This window comes from Rhinoderma darwinii, chromosome 11 (genome assembly GCF_050947455.1).
Source record: "Rhinoderma darwinii isolate aRhiDar2 chromosome 11, aRhiDar2.hap1, whole genome shotgun sequence".
In the NCBI taxonomy this organism is placed as follows: Eukaryota; Metazoa; Chordata; class Amphibia; order Anura; family Rhinodermatidae; genus Rhinoderma; species Rhinoderma darwinii.
The window spans coordinates 37,350,861-37,371,540 of NC_134697.1; the positions used below are offsets into that span (position 1 = coordinate 37,350,861).

General features: G+C 44.1%; 1 protein-coding gene across 3 annotated transcripts in view; it reads right to left on the reverse strand.

Moving 5' to 3' along the window:
* Positions 1 to 16,934, reverse strand: part of PLEKHA1 (pleckstrin homology domain containing A1) — a 50,185-nt gene extending 33,251 nt beyond the window's left edge. For all 3 annotated transcript variants that reach the window (XM_075841103.1, XM_075841102.1, XM_075841104.1), the window contains exon 1: positions 16,773 to 16,934. The gene's annotated coding sequence lies outside the window, so the exon portion shown is untranslated. The remainder of the gene's footprint in view (positions 1 to 16,772) is intronic.
* Positions 16,935 to 20,680: the final 3,746 nt, after the last annotated feature.

Sequence of the window (20,680 nt, forward strand, 5' to 3'; positions counted from 1 at the left end):
CAACACGCCCGATCCATCATTCCCCTGCGACATTTGTCAGGAAAGAATGGCCCCCATACACAGGACAATCCAGTCACAATCGGCAGGTTCGGCAGAGTTTAGTCTAGTGTATAGTATAGGATCATACACAGCTTTGATGCGATGATTTTTTTGGCTCGAAACACAGAAGTAAACACCACACAAGGGGATGGATCAGAGTTTTTAGACCTTTCCTTCCTGTTGGAACCACTTCTGACTGGCTCAAAAAAAATAAACCAAGAGAGTGCGAGTGTTTTCCTGGCCTTAGACTTCAGTATAAAGACTTCTCATATTCCAGCCGTTTCTGAATTCTCTTGGCCTAACAAAAGCTAAAAACTTTCCAAAAGGTGACAAAAATTACCATTACAATGTCCACACAGCTTTCCATAGACCCTGAACATCATAAATCTGCATGGTTAACCTTTAAGCTCCCTCTCATTATACTCTGTGTAAAGTTGGCTATACGAATAAGATTAAAGCAGTCTATAGTTGGCGATATTGCCTGATCTCATGCGTATGGGGGCCTGCCAACTCTCCGTCAACAGCAGATGTCAAGGGAAAGAGGGATCGAGCATGTTGCATATTAACATGCCAGATCCTTTGTTACTAGCTTTCCCCTTTCGCTATTCAAATAAACATGCATGCTCAGCCGAGCCAAGCATGCATGTTTGAGGAAGACTTGCAAGGAATAGCTGTCGGATAGAAATCTATGGGCCAAATTTGACAAGGAAGGCTTTTACCAGGCAAATATGGGAGGATAACAAACCATGGCCTTGCAGTATCACATATTGTAATATAGAGATGTTCCTCATGACGAGATCAACTTAGGCTCTGTTCACATTTGTCTCAGAAGCTCCTTTCAGGGCCTCAGTGGCAAATTCCATCAGAGTTGACGAGAGGAATAGCGGTTATTTGCAAGAATGATGAGATCCCCAGTCTTTGTTTTCAGTGGGAAGATGCATGAGTAATAAGAACTTAAAGGAGTTGTTCCAGAATCGACACTTGTCAACTATCCAGAGGAAAGTCCGATCGCTGGGGGCCCCACCACCGGGTCGACCAACTGCAAGAACGGAGGTCTTGAACCCCCGTTCCTCTTCACTATGCCTCCCACATTGAGGAGGAGCTTGAATGGAGCAGTGCTCGAGCATGTGGCCGCTGCTCCATTCAATGTCAATGGGACTGAAACAGCTGAGCGCTGTACTCGGCTGTTACGGTAATGCCCATAGACATTGGATGGAGCAGCCACCACATGCTGGACTGCCACTCCATTCAATGTCCTCTTTACTGCGATCAAGCAACAGGTTTAGGACCAGTGTATAGGTGATAATTGGCGATTCTGAGACCACCCCTTTAACGTGAGGATTGGGACTGACTCTTCCTAAAGAGGTTTGGGTTCCCAGCAGCAAGATCGAATGCTCATGACATGTCTGATAGAGGTGGTCTCCCTCAGATTGTTTAGGAGAGTTCTCAGAAGTCAACTAAATGTAAAAACATCAATCATTTGGGGGTTTATATCACATATATAAAAGAGACTAGAAAAGTTCAGCTGAACATCTATAGTCTGATATAGACCATGTAAACGAGATATCATTTTTATTTTTTTGTTCTGTAAAACCAGCAGTTACATCAGACTGGGTAACATCCTCACTTCCTGAGCCACAACCTTTAACTGCTGGACACCACTATGAATATCAATTGTACGATTACGAAAATAGAACAATCGCCCGTTTTTTAAGTCTTACCACTCCCAACTTCCTGTACTACAGACACATTCTCTTCTTTGACCACTAGCACTTCTCTTGTAAGGGATGTTTAGCTAGGCCAACCCGAGTAGCCTACAAATGTGTGTGTGTTGGGGGAAGAAGGACACATTTGAGTGAAATGCATTTATTTATTTTTTTACCTTCTATGCCAGCATTTCAAAAGCAGAAATTAATCACATTACGTCATTTTGTTTCTTTTCTCACTAGCAAATTGCCCCATCAATTGGATAAACACAGGTTTTGTATGTGATAACATCATACAAATGACTGACTAGAGCTTTAAGGGCATTTCCACCTTAAACAAAAAACAAGCTTTTACCAGTAACATTTCGTTCACATCTGCGTCAGGGCTCCGTTTTGGCGTTCCGTCTGAGCTTCCTGTCAGAACGGAACCCTGACTGAAACCATAGGTTTCCGTTTGCATCACCATTAATTTTAATGGTGACGGATCCGGTGCAAATGGCTTCCGTTTGTCTCCGTTGTGCAAGGGCTCAGTGGTTTTGGCGGAATGAGTAGAGCAGTAGACTACGGTATTGATTCTGTCAAAAAAAAAAAAAGGTACCCTTCAACAACTGAGACAAACGGAAACAATTTGCACTGGATCCATCACCATCCGAAACCTATGGTTTCTGTTTGTTTCAGTCAGGGTTCCGTTCTGATGGGAAACTCCGACAGAACGCCAGAACGGGACCCTGACGCAGATGTGTATGAAAACCTAAGGCCTCAAAAATCCTTGGACTATAATAGGGCTCCCATCCTTAAGTGGGGGGTCTCTACAGTACCTTAGCATGCCTCTGTTGTCATACAAAAGGTATTTTCTGCCGGATTTTGTACAAATCCCCCCCAAAAAAACCCGGTTCTATTTTACTAAGGGCGGATTTACACGAACGTGTAATACGTCTGTGCCACCCGCTTGTTTTTCACGCGCGTCGCACGGACCTATGCAAGTCTATGGGGCAGTGCAGACTGTCCGTGATTTTTGCGCAGCGTGAGTCCGCTGCGTAAAACTCACGACAGGTCCTATATTTCTGTGTTTTTCGAGCATCACGCACCCATTGAAGTCAATGGGTGCGTCAAAATCACGCATACTTCACGGAAGCACTTCCGTGGGACGCGCGTTATTCGCGCATCCGCAGTAAAAGAATGAAGGTAAACAGAAAAGCACCACATGCTAAGTCTGAACAGCGTTTGTACAGAATATGTAGTGAGGCCTATACACACACAACAGTTTTCTACGGTGTCCTATCCATTATTTGTGCGGATAGCGGACATCCATTTACATTTTTTTGCGGGTTCATGTATCCCTGTTCCACAAAATTATAGAATATGTCCTATTCTTGTCCGTATAAGACATCAGTTAAAGCATCAGTCACCCATAGTCTAACACGGACACGTCATGAAAAGCTTTCAAAATGTATCACTTTAATGGATGCCGGTGACAGATGCCATACAGTGGCATCTGTCACCCTTAGATCAGGTCGATGTAGTTTTGTGAAAAAAGGATTCAGGATAACCTGTAATACTGTCAATCACTGTCCTTCTCCGTGATTGACAGCCTTCCCCATATAAGTGCCCATACAAAGATAGCTATCAATCACTGTAGGACCACCCACTGGACTCCTAAGCCCGGAATTAGTAGAGGTTCAAATGAATAAAATACATGCTGTACTGAATCTATTCCCACAAAACTACATCAAACTACTCTTCTCCTCCGGCTCTAACACACGCATCCCACAGATACGACTGCATTTTCAATGTGACTGGTTACATTTAAATATTGTAGAATAAAGAATATCCAGCTTACTAAAATGTGGGTTTTGATCTGTGACCAGAACTGCATACGGGTTAAGTGCCAAGTCAGATGCCAGATTGCATAAAAATATTCAGAGAGTCCTTACATCAGCATCACCTGGGATGAATGTGTTTTCATACTTGTACAAGGGCAACGATGCCACTAGAAGAAGAGAACCATGGAACAAGCGAGGTTTAGTAGCCGGAGATGTAAGCGGCTTCATTACCTGCAGAAGAAAGGGCTGAGCTACCTGAGCAACTCTCCTGCGGGCAAAGCTTTGATCTGGCACAAGCAGGAAACAAACCCAGTCCTCCACTCTGCAGGAGTATAAAACACACCCCAGCATCCGACTGAGACAATCACAACATAGAAAACCAAGTATAGGCTAGAACAGGATAGAAACCACATAAATGTAAAGTAATTATCCCATGCAAATTATGTGCTTCACACACGGTGCTCAGTACAACGGGGAACCATCAACTTGGTCCAGCATGCGCAACCACGACGCGCACACCGCACGCGCAACCACCTGCTGGGATCCCCACCGATCACAAGAACTGGGGCCCCATCCTTCCAAATGAATTGAGCAGCATGTCGAGCACGCACCCTACTGCTCCCTTCAATCTCTATGGCAATGCCGGAGATAGCCGTGTGCTGTACTCTATCTCCAGTAGTCCCATAGAGAATGAATGGAGAGTTGGTGCGCATGCTCGACCTGCCACTCCAGTCATTCGGAGTAATGGGATCCCGCTCTCGTGATCAGTGGAGGTCCCAGCAGTCAGACCCCCAACGACTAGCATATTATCACCTTTGCTGTAGTTAGGGGAGAACATTTAATCTTGAGACAACCCCTTTAATTTCTGCAGCATGTCCTAAATTCGAAGCAAATTTTTACAAAAACCCTAATTACTAGTATTTTCGGAGTATAATTTGATCCAAGAATCCACACCAAATGCACAGCCTTTGAATGCACCCATAACATGTATATAAAAACACAAAAGCAGTCTAGTGCCAAAAAACTACAATAGTGCGAGCAGCAGAACCACATATGGCATATAATAAATATAAAGAAGTCTATGATAAACTATTGTCAAATAGGCAAATTCCTTGTTTCTGGGAACAAGCATTGCTCATATAGGAAATTAAAAAAAAAAAAAAAATCAAAAAGGCTCAATTTCCTTACACATCTAAATTACGCTTTTCGGTTTCTTTCTGCATTTTATACAGACAGAACAATTAACTCCTTAGTGTGTTTCCAGGATAAAAGGACCAATAAATACACTGTGGGCCGAGGGGGCAGCTCTACATAAAAGGGCCCCAGTAGGACAAGGACCATCGATCAATGAATTTCTTTCTGCAGCTGAACGCTATTAGTGCAGCAAACATTAGGGTCATTCTTTTGACTCAAGGAAACAATTGCAGGACACAGTTCCCCCCTTATCCTCAGTCTTTCCTCTAGAACGGTTACATTTAATTACCCCTTGGAGACCAGGGCTTAAGACCGGCAGTCCACGATGGAGAAACGGTGGGCGCAGCTAGGATCTGGATGGGTTTATGGAAAACAGGCACATACTCACTTCCCTTCATTCTGCTGCAGTTCCACTGGGAACAAAGCTGGTCTTCAAAAGCCCTATGAATATTCAGAACACTTAAAACTTCAGCTGAAAGACTGTAAAGCTCAAATCTTGATCCCGAGTACAGTACTGGAGAACGAGAAACAATAGCTCATTCATTACAGTCGGCGCTGGATGGCAGAGAAGTGACTGTTCCATTTTAGATTTGATTTTCATAAATTAGTTTCATTTAATTCAAAAAGTTCTGGTATATTTTAATATGGGAGAGGAATTACTGGACGGAGCCATTAAAAGGGGATCTGTACTTTCCAAAAATTAAGCCCTATAGGAAACAACTAGGACAAGATGCAACTAGCTCAAACCCTGTGCTTACGCACCAATCACCAAGTGGCTAGAGAATGCATCCTGGTCTATGTTATGGTAGAGGCGCTTCTGCACAAAGCACAGAACTCCAGGTATAAGAGGTCCAAGCTCTTCAACATTTCTAGGATGACCACAAAAAGAGTAGAGAGAGGAAGTATAGGATCTATGGCACATAGGAAATAATTGCACACCTGGTTTGCACGGAGAACCTGGATTTAGTTAACCACTTTGGTTAGTGCTGAAGGTGTCTGGGAGCTGCTCATGCCATCCTCCACCCATTAAAACAATATGCAAGGGGGATCAACTGGATATTACCTGCTGAAGAATACAAAGTCGGGTCACATTATTATGTCCACCAGCTAATATCCAGAGTAACCACCGTGTGCAGCACGGACAGCAGCTAGACGGGCTGGAGTGACTTAATAAAGGAGCTGGTAGATTGTCTCGGGTGTCTGGAGCCAGGCTGACTGCAGAGCATCCCACATTTGGAGGGTGCGTGGGGGAGGAACCATAGAGCGAACAAGACCATCGAGGTGGTCCCATAGATGCTCAATTGGGTTCAAGTCTGGGAAATTAGGGGGCCAGGGAAGTACTTGGAAGTCTTGGTCATACTCTTCAAACCACTGTCGGACATTTCTAGCCACATCGCTTTGTCTTGCTGGAAGATTCCATCTGCCCAAGGGAAGACAAACAGCGTTTATGGATGGACGTGTTCTGTAACAATGGATTCATACCCAAATCGGCCTGAAAAAGGTCCTATAGCAGGACAGAAATGTTGCAGCTTTGTTGACGGAATAAAACGTCACCTTTTTTTGACACATCGGAGTGCTGTGGGATTTCATCTATATATATCTTATATTCCACGGATCAGGATTGCCTGCTTGCACCCACTACCGTTCTGGAATTTGACGTTGAGTGCTGCTCATTTATATCTATATATGGTTTCTATACCAGTCGCCCCATCCACCAGCTAATCACTGCGGGACCGCTTCTGTAACCCCCAGTGATCATAACCAGCTATAGACGGGTAAAGCTCCATGCAACAACTCCCTTCCCGCTTCAAGGAAAGGACGACAGGCATGCTCAGAGGGTGGGTCCCCCTTTGCGACATCCATGTGCCTTTTTAGGGGTTGTTCAAATGGGACAAGAAGTTTTTCGTGAATCAAACACTGGTGACCTCCCCTTAGACCATCATTGTTTGATCGGTGGGGTATGACCCCATACAACCTGCAGTATGAGGGGATCCAACAGGCAGCTCTGCCTGGTACTGCAGCACAGTGCTATCCAAGTGAATTTGACGGAGCTGCAGTAAAAGGCAGAGCTGCCAGAATGAGCAAGCGAAAATACCTGTGTAAAGAACGAAGGGATTACTTGTTTCCTGGGGGTCAGACCCCACGATCAAACAATTGTCTACCTACCGCGAGGACAGGCTATCATTGTATGCATGCACACAGCAGTATTGTGGTTCCATGCAAGAGTCATATCCAGAGCCAAAGAAGGGATTGTATCCATCCTGTTAAATTAGGAAAGCCTTTCCAAAAGCATTTTTTTGGGAAAGCTTTTCCTGGTCACATAGGACAGGGACCAATCCCGTAGTTGGCTTACAATATACAGCATATGCACAAAGCCATGACACAGAGGTACACAAACCCATATAAGGAAGGTCTACACACAGACGTCTGTAGCGCAACAGCTTCAATTGTAAGAGTCGTCCGACTTGAACGCAGATTGTCTGCAACTTCTTTTTTCCCCTATGTCTTTGTGTGTAACACCAGCCAACAACACGGGCTCTACATTCCAAATCTAAAGAGTACAAGGATAGCAGCTCCACTTTTTACCTTAAATACAATGTGCTGAGAAAACTAAATAGGGGAGTTCTAGTAGCTCAATCAAACTACAAAAACTGCTTTCTAGAAATGAGCTTGTGTGCGTGACCTGTGATCAGGGCCGACGTCAGCACACTGCGAACCCGGGCAAGTGCCGGGCCCACTTGGCCGCCGGGTGCGGACGCTGCCATCATGGCTCCTCCAGGAGTGGAATCCCCGGCCATAGTCTTGCCGGGGATTCTGCTTCTAGATGGATCCCTGTCTAGGAGGCGGCGTAACTACCGCTGTAGCAGCCATAGCGGCTACCACAGAGACATAGCGGCTGCCCACCGCTGTCACACTCTCCCCCCCCCCCCCAATGCCCAGTGGCCCCACTAGCAGCGACGCCACATTCGATAGTATCTGCATCGTTAGGACGCGGATACTGTTGAATGCTATGGCAGAGCAGGGAGGTATATGCCCGCTCTGCCATTTACTACGCTACAAAAATATATAGTGACGTCAGGTGCAGAGCAGTGTCCTATGCCTTCTACTGAAGCGGAATCCCCATCCATAGCATAGGCAATGCTCTGGCTGGGGATTCCACTCCTAGGGGGAGCACCAATGGTGCTACTGGTATGGAGGGGGGCTGTGTGGCACTGCCATGGAGGTGGGGTCTGATGTATGGCACTATTCACAGAGGGCACTAAATGAAGTTTTCTGCCATTTTATTGCCGCCTTGAGTTCACCCACAAAGAGGCCTATTAAGTCTGTGTCACCCAAGGGCGCACATAGCCGGCCCTGCCTGTGATGCTGGAATTTATACTGGTGCTTTACTAAGCTTGATCATGATCCCAATCATAGGACAGCCATGAAGCCAAGTAAAGATATTAACAAAAAAACAAAAGCAAAGCACGTCAAGGCCAATTCTAGTGGCATAATCATGCTCCTACACAATTCATGTAGCTAGGGCCATAAATAAGGCAATAGAAACCGTATTCTGTGGCCGATATGCACAAAATACATTAGTTCTGGGTAGATGAGAGGGGCAGCCTTGAAGACACAGACTGGGAGAGCTAAATATCTGCGTTTTGCCCCCACTTTAGCACCCCCTACTATTTCTTTAAAAAACTCATTCAACAACTAAGACTTAGTTTACATCACGTTCACCTACTACATCCGGTGTATACGCCTAGAAGGCATCAAGCTGTATACAGTAAAGGTTTCTTAGATGTCAATGGGCAGGACATATGCCAAGAAAGTGTTTATACATATGTTTTGGGTGGTTTACATCTGAATAAAGGTCCTCTTACTAGGGTTGACACGATACCAGAATTTGGACTTCGATACCTATACTTTTTCCAACAATAAAAAAAAAAAAAAAAGTTCTTCCATTTTCTGATGTGAGGCACGAGGTGTGAATTTTGAACCTCCGTGTGCCTCACATTAATAGCAATTAACCCCATCATGTACCTCGCAACGATACCAAATATGTGTATATTTTATGTATTGGGACTTTTTTTTTCATTTAAAGAGGCTCTGTCACCAGATTTTGCAGCCCCTATCTCCTATTGCAGCAGATAGGCCCTGCAATGTAGATTACAGTAACGTTTTTATTTTTAAAAAACGAGCATTTTTGGCCAAGTTATGACCATTTTTGTAGTTATGCAAATGAGGCTTGCAAAAGTCCAAGTGGGTGTGTTTAAAAGTAAAAGTCCAAGTGGGCGTGTATTATGTGCGTACATCGGGGCGTTTTTAATACTTTTACTAGCTGGGCGCTCTGATGAGAAGTATCATCCACTTCTCTACAGAACGCCCAGCTTCTGGCAGTGCAGACACAGCGTGTTCTCGAGAGATCATGCTGTGACGTCACTCACAGGTCCTGCATCGTGTTGGACGAGCGAGGACACATCGGCACCAGAGGCTTCAGTTGATTCTGCAGCAGCATCGGCGTTTGCAGGTAAGTCGATGTAGCTACTTACCTGCAAACGCTGATGCTGCTGCAGAATCAACTGTAGCCTCTGGTGCCGATGTGTCCTCGCTCGTCTGACACGATGCAGGACCTGTGAGTGACGTCACAGCGTGATCTGGCAGAAGCTGGGCGTTCTGAAGAGAAGTGGATGATACTTCTCTTCAGAGCGCCCAGCTAGTAAAAGTATTAAAAACGCCCCGATGTACGCACATAATACACACCCACTTGGACTTTTACTTTTAAACACACCCACTTGGACTTTCGCAAGCCTCATTTGCATAACTACAAAAATGGTCATAACTTGGCCAAAAATGCTCATTTTTTTTTAAAATAAAAACGTTACTGTAATCTACATTGCAGCGCCGATCTGCTGCAATAGCAGATAGGGGTTGCAAAATCTGGTGACAGAGCCTCTTTAAGTTGTCTATTAAAGTAATTAGCATAAATCTAAAATTGCGCATAACTTGGTCAAAATTGATTGTTTTTCTAAAAATAAAAAAAAGAACACTGCTGTAATCTACATTACAGCGCCAATCACATTATATAGGAGATAGGGCACTTATAATGTGGTGTCAGAGCCTCTTTAACTATCCTTTAACTGTACTGAAAAGTTTAATCTCCTGTGCTTTTCCATGCAAGAGGATACCACAAAAAAAAAAAAAACGTATACTTCTCCAGTATACATTGTTGCTCGGTTTTGTTTTTGTGTTATTTTTAAGTTAGCAAACACGTGAACAGAACCTTAGGGTATGTTTTTTTTAACTACGTTTCACATACATGTTGGGAAATGCTCCCGACTTTTACGTTAAATCGTAGACTGAGACAGATACATAACAGTGGCAGAAATAACCCATAAGATCTAATGGCATATACCAGCCACAGGGAGGCCAAAAGGACACTTTTGGCCGTCGTCTGACAAAGGAGCCCTAGGGACACATTTAGCACGTACATCGGGAGCCTTCCTGACATACATGCTAAACAAAAAAATATAATGCAAACAGGGCCTATAGTGGAATAATGGGTTTTACCATGGGTGACCGGATACATCAGTAGATTTTAAAACTAAAACATTTATATAACTGAGGTCATTTGTTCCTTAGGATAGACCATCAATGTTTGATCAGCAGAGGTCCCAACCCCGGGACCCCCGATGATAACCAGAACTAAGGGGCTGCGGCCTGGGAAAATAAAGAAGCGGTTGCGGTGATAACTGAGGCACCTTCATTCTTATATGGTTCCTGAATATAGGACCTTTACCAATTAAACAATGATGGTCTATCCTAAGGAGAAAAAAAACAAAAAACTTTTAAGTGTCAATCTCTTATTCTCCCCAAATTTATGAAACAGGATGCCACCGATACAAGTTGCATATGACGGGCAGAAACAAGAAGAGCAAACAGGAACAATACTTTTACAATCGTTCCTTGATGTAAGGTATTTTACATACGAATGATCAGTGAGCTTAGGGAATCTGCAGCTATAAACAGACACCGTCTCATCACAAAGTAACACATGTACCTTCACGTCCAAACCTGGCACAATATACTATACTTTGCATAGTTCTAATGTCATGATACAGGACACATCATAAGTAGTTTAAGGCCCTTCTTATTTTATGGGGCTTTTTTTGCTAATCTCATAGATAATCTGTCATTATAACGCTGTTTTGAGACTAATCCTCGTACTGTGATCTAATACTAAATATCTTATTTTTCATATAGAAACACCATTGAAAGTGCTCTGTGGTTTTTTTGGTTTGTATTTGTTAGGTAAGCTTTAAAAAACAAACTTTTCAGAATAAGCGGTCATATGAGAGTATATGAGGAATAACAGTTTCTGGCTATTATAGGACTTGTATTCTGCATTATTTAGCAGTTTTCCCCTCTGCAGGCTCTCTCTAATTCTCATTTTTCTTTGATCTATTAGGTGGAGCCTAACTGCCATCATGTCTTCTATACACAGTACACATAGAAGACGAGAATTCTGCTCTCCTATCTCGATCACATATATAGAAGCTGCAGTAGCATGAGGACATTATACAGCAGTAATGAGAAGTGTAGCTGAGAATCCAGCACTGGGGCAAGACAGTAATTCTTACCAGGAGGCTGCAGTGCATCTATGTGTGTCTGTGTCTCTCACTCTGCTCCGTCTTACTGCTCCCCCTTTCCTCTCCATAGACTTGTACGGGCAGCTTGTCTGTGTCACTGCTCCCCCCACCCCTCTTCATAGACTTCTATGAGCAGCATGCAGGAACAGACTGACAACAGGCGGTGGACAGCAGATTACAGAAAGAGAGACATCTAGGGGCAGCAACTTACAAACAGTACTTGCACAGATAAAACAACTACATTTTAACAGTAAGTAAAACACAAAGTTGATCTATATCAGGCATACTATTAGATTAGTAAAAGTATCCATTTAAGTCCAAATTTATTCTCATTAATATTCACTAGAGACTCAGCTCATGTCCAATCCTCTTAACATACGTAGTTTAGCAATCGTGCTGAATGCTGGTGATAGATGATTGGTCTTCCATGTGACTTCACAGTGCAACAGGGAATGCAAACACCTAAGGCCCCTTTTACATCATGTTTGGGAGATTCGCTTTCCCATATTGTTTTTTTTTTTGTTTTTTAATCAAAAAGAAAAGGTTAGGACATCCCTAAGAAAATGTTAAGGAACGATGATTTTTTTACCTTGTGCCGAGATCTGATCCTCTTTATAATCAAAAGAGATGTAGGATAAAGCAAATCAAAAATTGGAGCAACAGAGACAGGAAACATTCCCATTTCTTTGAGATGAGATAGTGGCACTTCAGACACAGGCATCTATGAGACGTAAAAATGGAGTTTGAATAACTAACCGGTGGTGGTGTGAGCCGCTCGCTCAGTCATCTGCGTGGAGGCGGAGCTTCAAGAAGACAGCCCAGTCAGTGGCTCGCCGCCAATCAGTGATGTTTGGCCAGTTTAAACACAGTGGCACTTTAAGTAATAGTGGAAAAATAAAGGTGCCCCCATAGCTGCTCGACAGTTCCCCATCTGTATATCACTGGGCACAGTTAACCATTGCTTTTCTAGGTGTTTTTTGTTTTTATTATTATTTACTCCTGTTGTAGACTACAAGGTTATACAAATAAACACTAACATTAAGAGGCCGAGTAATACCTCACATGTGGATTGTGGTATTGGCCATTTGTACCCTTCATTATCAGTCCATGAGCAAATTGCTTTATGTACCTCCGGCTATTAGAAGTCAGTTTTGATTCTAAATATTTTACTTCCTGCCCAAGTTTACAAAACGTCTTCGAAGTTTATGAAAATACATTGATGGGAGGGGGGGGGGGGAACCTTCTCGTCTGTATTTAAAGAGGCTCTGTCACCAGATTTTGCAGCCCCTATCTGCTATTGCAGCAGATAGGCGTAGCAATGTAGATTACAGTAATGTTTTTATTTTTAAAAAACGAGCATTTTTGGCCAAGTTATGACCATTTTTGTAGTTATGCAGATGAGGCTTGCAAAAGTCCAAGTGGGTGTGTTTAAAAGTAAAAGTCCAAGTGGGCGTGTATTATGTGCGTACATCGGGGCGTTTTTAATACTTTTACTAGCTGGCCGTTCTGACGAGAAGTATCATCCACTTCTCTTCAGAACGCCCAGCTTCTGCCTGATCACTGCTGTGACGTCACTCACAGGTCCTGCATCGTGTCAGACGAGCGAGGACACATCGGCACCAGAGGCTACAGTTGATTCTGCAGCAGCATCAGCGTTTGCAGGTAAGTAGCTACATTGACTTACCTGCCAACGCCGAGGCTGCTGCAGAATCAACTGAAGCCTCTGGTGCCGATGTGTCCAACACGATGCAGGACCTGTGAGTGACGTCACAGATCTGCACTGCCAGAAGCTGGGCGTTCTGAAGAGAAGTGGATGATACTTCTCATCAGAACGCCCAGCTAGTAAAAGTAGTAAACACGCCCCGATGTACGCACATAATACACGCCCACTTGGACTTTTGCAAGCCTCATTTGCATAAATACAAAAATGGTCATAACTTGGCCAAAAATGCTCGTTTTTAAAAAATAAAAACGTTACTGTAATCTACATTGCAGCGCCGATCTGCTGCAATAGCAGATAGGGGTTGCAAAATCTGGTGACAGAGCCTGTTTAAGCTGGACAGACATAAAATAATTACAACTGAAATATGGTGTTCTGCCATGCACGTCATACTCCACAACTAAGAACAACTCAAAGACAAGATCTTGGTGACAAAATTATTCAGAAGTCAAGTGTCCACTGGGCATTCCTTAGCCAGGGAAGTGTCCTGAGTCTTTAGTCGTAAACCCTCCCCTCCACTCTTGATTGACATCTCTATTGGTCTCCTGTGTCAAACGCTGTTCTATCCAGGAGACTGATGGAAACGTCAAATCAAGAGAAGAGTGGAAGGTTTACAGACGAAGACCAGGGACTCTTCCCTGGTAAACTCCCGTTGAGAGACATGGGAGTTTATCAACAAAACAAAAACAAAAAAACCATGTTAAAAACGCAACAATAACGCAGACTGTGAACCCAGTCTTAGTATCCAGATCACATGCAGGTTCTGCTAATAAGTAGGTGTAAACCAGTTCTACTACATACGAGCAGTCTATATGCGAGCGCACCAGCTCATTACAGTCTTCACATATCTTGCTGCATGCCCATTCATGATTTTTCAGCATCTGGGAGACTGAACAAACACCAAACAACATCTCTGACATAGTAATGCCTCCGCCGGACAGCCGTGGGATGAGATCTGTCTAATATATATATATATATATATATACACACACACACACACACACACACACACACCAGGAAACTTATATGGTCACCTATAAACTGTGCGACATCTTTTGCAATTATCCGCCTTTAAATCTTAATGTTGATTATAAATAAATAAATTGTATTATTGTCTCAAAGGGTAACTAAACTTAATATTTCAGAGGTGCCACTTCATTTATGATGGGCTTTCCTCGGAAAGCCGAGCGAGCGGTGTACGGACTCAGACTTTCTATTGAGCCCTTACACCATTCAGAGGAAAGCCAAAGCCGCACATGGCTCACCCGAGTGCTTCTACTGCTTCGTTTTAGCGATCGGTGGGGGTCTCAGTGCTGGGACCACCACCGAACACAACTTTTGACATGTCACTATGTTTTTCAAAAGTTCCGTTACACGTTAAGGCTCACACATACATGACATTTTTTCCTCACAGCGCAGTCTTAATAAAGTTTACAGTGGTTTTCCAAAACGTGGGCAGGCCACTGATTAGCAACACAGCCGGCGATTGACAACACCAGTCTCCATGCTCTCGACTCAGGACCTCACCCCAGTTAGAGGATGTCTGAACATGGAGGCAGCCGCTGTTGCCAAGTAGTAACTTCAAGGCAACGGTCAATAGGAATACATTGAGTAGTGCGAGCTCCCTGTAAATGCAACGGTCAAGCGACAAATAGACAACAGAGAATCAAGACGGTTTCCATCAGTGCCAAAGACTTCGAAAGGACCGATAGGGAGCATGCTCGACCACTACTCCAATCAAACTCCTTCTAGTCACAGTCACGTGGCTGGAAGTAACGGGGGACCGGGTTCCCCTATTCTAGCAATTGGTCTGAGTCCCAGCGGTCAGACCCCCACCAATCTAATATGCATCACCTATCCAGCGGATAGGTGATAAATGCTTCTGGCTGGAAGACCCCTTTAAGTGATGTGGCTCCTTCACAGGTTTTCCCTGCACAACGACAATCTCTCCACTCACTGTGCAGGGAACTAGAATACAGCTACCTTGGTCCCTTCCTTCTTGGGGTTGGCCTTAAATCCTAATGTTATTGTATATGCTACAGATATACTCTGATATATTCTAGAATGTGAAAACTTCTTTACATTCAGACTCTCAAAGCTTTGGTGCAATTCCAAGGAGAAAAATAAAAGAAACGCAAAAGGCCACTAGGTAACAAGGACATAATAGAAATCTTTGCGGTGAATGTATGGAAAATAAGAATTTATAATCAATGCATTTTATGTGCATAAAAAATAAAAAAAGATCAACGGCACAAAACAAAGGACCGATGACAGCACAAGAATGAAGGTTTTATGCATCAACGCTTCGGTGTTTAACTCCATATTGTGAGGAACCAGGTATTCAGGTCACTGGTATCATACAGAAACTATAATGCCAGAGAGTCAAGAACCTACAAAATATTTAGTGGGGTTGTAGAGAAATCTCACTGCAGACAACCGCCTTCATATGGGATCCACCGCGGCGATCCGCTGATCATTGTGGGTCCAGCTTGTAGAGTGCCTCTCCGTCCTGGCTCACAGCCCTCTATGACATCCATATAATCAGGGGTTGTCTGCATGAACCGACCCATCTAACGGGGGATAGGTGACGAATACTGGTATGGAGGGTCTGAGCCCCCCATTACTTCTCACCAGCACGACGAGTATGGTAAGGTATGGAGTGGAGGTAAAACATGCGTGCTGCCACTGCATGAAACTATGGGTGTTACTGAATTAGCCAAGTGAGAGCCCTAAATGTTGATTGAGGGAGAACTCCATAAAGGGGTCCTGGGATCTCCCGGCAAAAAGCAGCAACGGCTGTAGTGTTAATGTAGTAGCTGTATTATGGTCATGTAATACAAGGACGGCTCAAGTCCTGCAGAATGGGAGCTGCTCATCCAGAGTGTCTCACCGTTCTGGCTAATAGAGAGGGGATCCAGAGCAAGGGACCCTTTATGATGTCCATATGGCCTAATAGGACACGTCTTCATGAAACAACTCATTTAACATGTGTGCATATTTTAATGAAGTTGAAGACATTTCAGCAGAAACCTAAAATCAGAGCAACAATTTACGAATTCCAGAAAAGAAGCGGCGTTTGGACGCTTATCCTTCTACAGCTATAGGATTTCAGATTCACAGATATTTTTATACACTGGGAATGAATTAACCATGGAAACAGCTACATGCAGCGTTACTTCTAGTAAACCCCTTTAAACTTAACAGAATGAACAAACGTCTAATAAAACATGAGACTCCGGCATTACTAGATTCCCATGGTTCCCGGCGGTCACTGATCCGACTACCTTCACTCTAATGTCCCTCATCAACCTGTAGCTGTCCTGCTGCTGTGACTATAACTCCCAGCATGCCCAAACTGTCTACTTCTGGGAGTTGTAGTGATTTTACACCAGTCACAGGTTGCAGCCCTTTCAAGGTGTCAGAAACCTTCGGCACTCCAGTAGTGAAACTACAACTCCCAGCATGCCCTAACAGTTTTTGCATGGAATACACACGCCTTTGGCTGTCAGGGCATGCTGGGAGTTGTAGTTTGACAACAGCTGGAGTGCCGAAGGCTGCTGACCCTAGGATCCGTTTGTATCTCCCCGCTCACTTCACGCCCACGTCTCCTCCGCATGCGAAGCTCTACAAAACGCTGTCGGTGTGTGCGGTATCTCACCTGTACAGAGCTGTCTCATAGCTGTGGGCCCGGAGTGTCCTGGGAACCGGTGTTAAACTCACTGTAACGTACACACTACTACACTAACGAACTCCGGACATCACTTTCCAGCCGCTCCCTCTGTGCGCCATCCAAGCCTCGCACTGACAGACACTTCAAAGATGGCCACCGCTGACAAGCAACGAACCAATCAGACGGCAAAGAATTCATGACGTCATCGACGTCTTCCCGCCCCCTTCCTCTTCGCCTCATTCCGTACATAGCTGCAGATGACGTCACCAGCAGACGTCACACATCTCCAGATGAACTACAATTATAGAAAGTAAATGACAGCTATGACATAAATCTTTATATATCTATCTAGGACTAGATATAATACAGATAGGGTTTCTTGGCATTTTTTTTAATGATTTTTTTTATCTTCTGTTGGAAAACTAAATACCGTATTTTTCGGACTATAAGACGCACCTGACTATAAGACGCACCCAGGTTTTAGACAACAGAAAATAGGAAAACATTTCATATTTTACTACTTTTACAAAGAAAATAATTTGTTTCAAAAAAATAAATAGTTCTGTTTCACGACATTCTGAGAGCCATAACTTATATATGTTTTCATCATTTGAGCGGTTGAAAGGGCTTATTTTTTGCGAGCCGAGCTGTAGTTTTTGTAGTTCAGACTTTTACGGACACAGCGATACCAATTTTTTTACACTCCTGAAAATGTATCTAACTTTTTTTTTACACAATTTATTAGTTCTGCTAGGGGACTTGAGCCAGCAACCATTAGATCGCTGGTACAATACACTGCAATACGTGGATGAGTTACAGAAACAGCGTAACTTGCTGAGCTACGCTCTTTCCATAACTCCCATAGTAGTGAGTAGCAGTTACGGAAGCAGCGTAGCATGCGAGCTCCGCTTTTTACGTAACTACAATTCAGTTCTATGGGAGTTACGGAAACAGCGTAGCTCAGCGAGCACTCGGCTGTTTCCATAACTCCCGACCACCTAACCAGGAAGTGGCCGGGAGACAGCGGAGCCGCGTAAGCTAAAACGGGGTTTAGGGGCCCTGTTCTAGAGATAGGTGCGTGTCCCAGAGGTGGGACCCGCATCTATCTAACATTTATGACATACCCTGTAGATATGTCATAAATGTCCTTCATGGGAAGACCCCTATAAATGGCGCGTTCGCTATTGACCGCGGCATTTAATTAGTTAAACGGCCAGGAACAGCGCCATCGCTGTTCCTGACTGTTTGAGCAACGTGTTAGCTGTAAATCACAGCTGACACCTGCCGCTCAAAACATCATCCCCTCCCCGCACCATGATGTGTCGGCACATCATGGGTTGGGAAGGGGTTAAGCAAGCGCTGCCGAGTCCCTTGACTGCTGACTATAAGACGCAGGGACTTTTTAGGAAGATTTATTCTTGCTAAAAACTGCGTCATATAATCCGAAAAATACGATAAGTAGATTTAGCCCCTTAATACCAGAGGTATTTTGAGCCTCAGTGAGTAGACATTTTTTTAGCCATGTGCTAATTAAACGGCTCTAAAAAAAAATGTTACGCTTTTAAAAGGTTATTCCTATCTAATAACATTTAGGCAGTATACCATAAATGTCTGATAGATGCGGGTTCTGGACCTACGGCACAGTGGACACCTGGAATTAATAGAGCGAGTCGAGAGTGTGACCACCGTTCTGGAGATTGGTGGGACTTGCATCTTCTATGGCATATCCCTTTAAAGTGATTTAAGTGTCTTTTACTTTAAAGGCTATGTACACCTTTGAAATCTTTTTTTTTTTTTTTTATAATAATAATAATAAAAATGTCAATGAGTGTATTTGGTGCAACTTTCTAAATACTTTTTATTAAAAATTATTTTTACTTTTTGAGATACAGCTGCTTTGTATCCTGTATACAGAGCAGCTGTATCGAACGCTGAAACCTGTATCCGTCAGATCAGCGGGACAGAGGGTGTTCAGTGTCAGCGGGTCCTGTGTTTCTGCAGGGCTGGCATTAGGAGGGGCAAACTTGGCAATCGCCCAGGGCCCTATCATCTCAGTGCCCCATATAGCAGCCATGTTGGCAACTACGGGGCCCAAGACATGAAGGGGCCCGTGCCCCTCTGCCCATAACATTCATGCCAGGTGGCGTCACTAGCACCGGAGGGGGCCCCGGTGCTAGCGACAGCCACATTCATTTGTATCTGCGTCCTCAGGACGCAGATACAATTAAATACTATAGGCTACAGGCCACGTTAGGCCTTCAGCCTATAAGGTGTTGGGAAGATTCCCTGAGCAGGTCAGTGTGATGACATCACTGCATTACGCTGGCCTGCGCAAGCCTTTCGCCCGGAGGCTATGCAGCTCTCCGTCCGTCGTGGGAACGGGGCAAGGTAAGTACAATTTTTTTTTGGGGGGGGGGGCTGTGTGGCTCTATATATAAGGGGAGGGGGAGATGTGTGGCACTATATACAAGGGGAGGGGGAGCTGTGTGGCACTATAAACAAGGAGAGCGGGAGCTGTGTGGCACTATAGACAAGAGGAGGGGGAGCTGTGTGGCACTATTTACAACGGGGGGGGCTGTGTGGCACTATATACAAGAGGGGGCTGTGGCACTATCTACTATGGGGGGGCTGTGTGGCACTATCTACTAAGGGGGGCTGAGTGGTACTATCTACTAAGGGGAGGGGCTGTGTGTCACTGTCTACTAGGGGGGCTGCATGGCACTATACAAGGGGAGAGGGATGTGTGGCCCTATCTACAGGGGGCTGTGTGTGGCGCTATCTACAGTGGGTCGTGTGTGGCGCTTTCTACAGGGGATGCTGTAGCGCTATATACAGGGGCAGGGGCATAGCTAAAGGCTCATGGGCCCTGGTGCAAGAATTCAGCTTGGGCTCCCTACCCCTCCCCGACACTACCAGACCCCTGCGCGCGCCTATGCCCAGCCGCCTTGCCCAACTGCCCCCATGGATGCCCCCGCAGTATAATGCCCCCTATACCTGCCTCCACAGTATAATGCCCCCGTAGCTGCCTAAACATTATAATGCTCCCATAGCTGCCTTCACAGTATAATGCCCACCATAGCTGCCTCCACAGTATAATGCCCCCACACAGTATAAGACCCGCTACGGCTGGCGGTACACAATAGCAAAAACAGGAGAAATGATCCAGCGCTGAGTCTTGTTAATTATGGAGACGATTCTTGTGATTTCGATTTAGTTAGTAAAGCCTGCTGTATATCGTAAGCATTTGTTCCGGAGTTGTTACCTATTGAAATGAGGTATATGCTTTTCCAATATTTATTTGTTTTTATGGGAGTGCATTACATTCATTCAGTCTTTGTATATTTAGAATACTCGGAATGAATGCGCTGGATCATTTCTCCTGTTTTTGCAGTATGCAGGTAATATTTAGTCTGGTATAGTTGTAAGATATAATAACTGTATATGTATATAGATCCTTTTTTTGTGTGAGTAGTGGACATATGCTTTGGGGCTTGCAACAGTCCTGGACGTGCTAGAAATCAGCAATGCAGTTCTCTGTATATCGCCTTCTGAATTGACTGCATTATTGATACAGGAATTCAGCATTTGGGGCCCCACATTTAACTTTGCCCAGGGCCACACTTTGCCTAAAAGCGGCCCTGTGTCTCCGACACACAGGATCGAGCTGTTATCGATCACATCTTAGATCATAACTAGGGTTTTATTTTGTTCACCATTTTCACTCCAAATAGTGTTTTCTCTTTTATTAGAATTATTGTTTTTTTAGTATGTGACATAAAGTGAACAAAAAAATGTTTCAAGTTCAATCTCTTTCCTTTTTAATTAAATGAAAAAAATAAAATAAAAAAAAATGTAGAATTACATCCATCATTGCTGTTTGAATCACTTCAGGACTA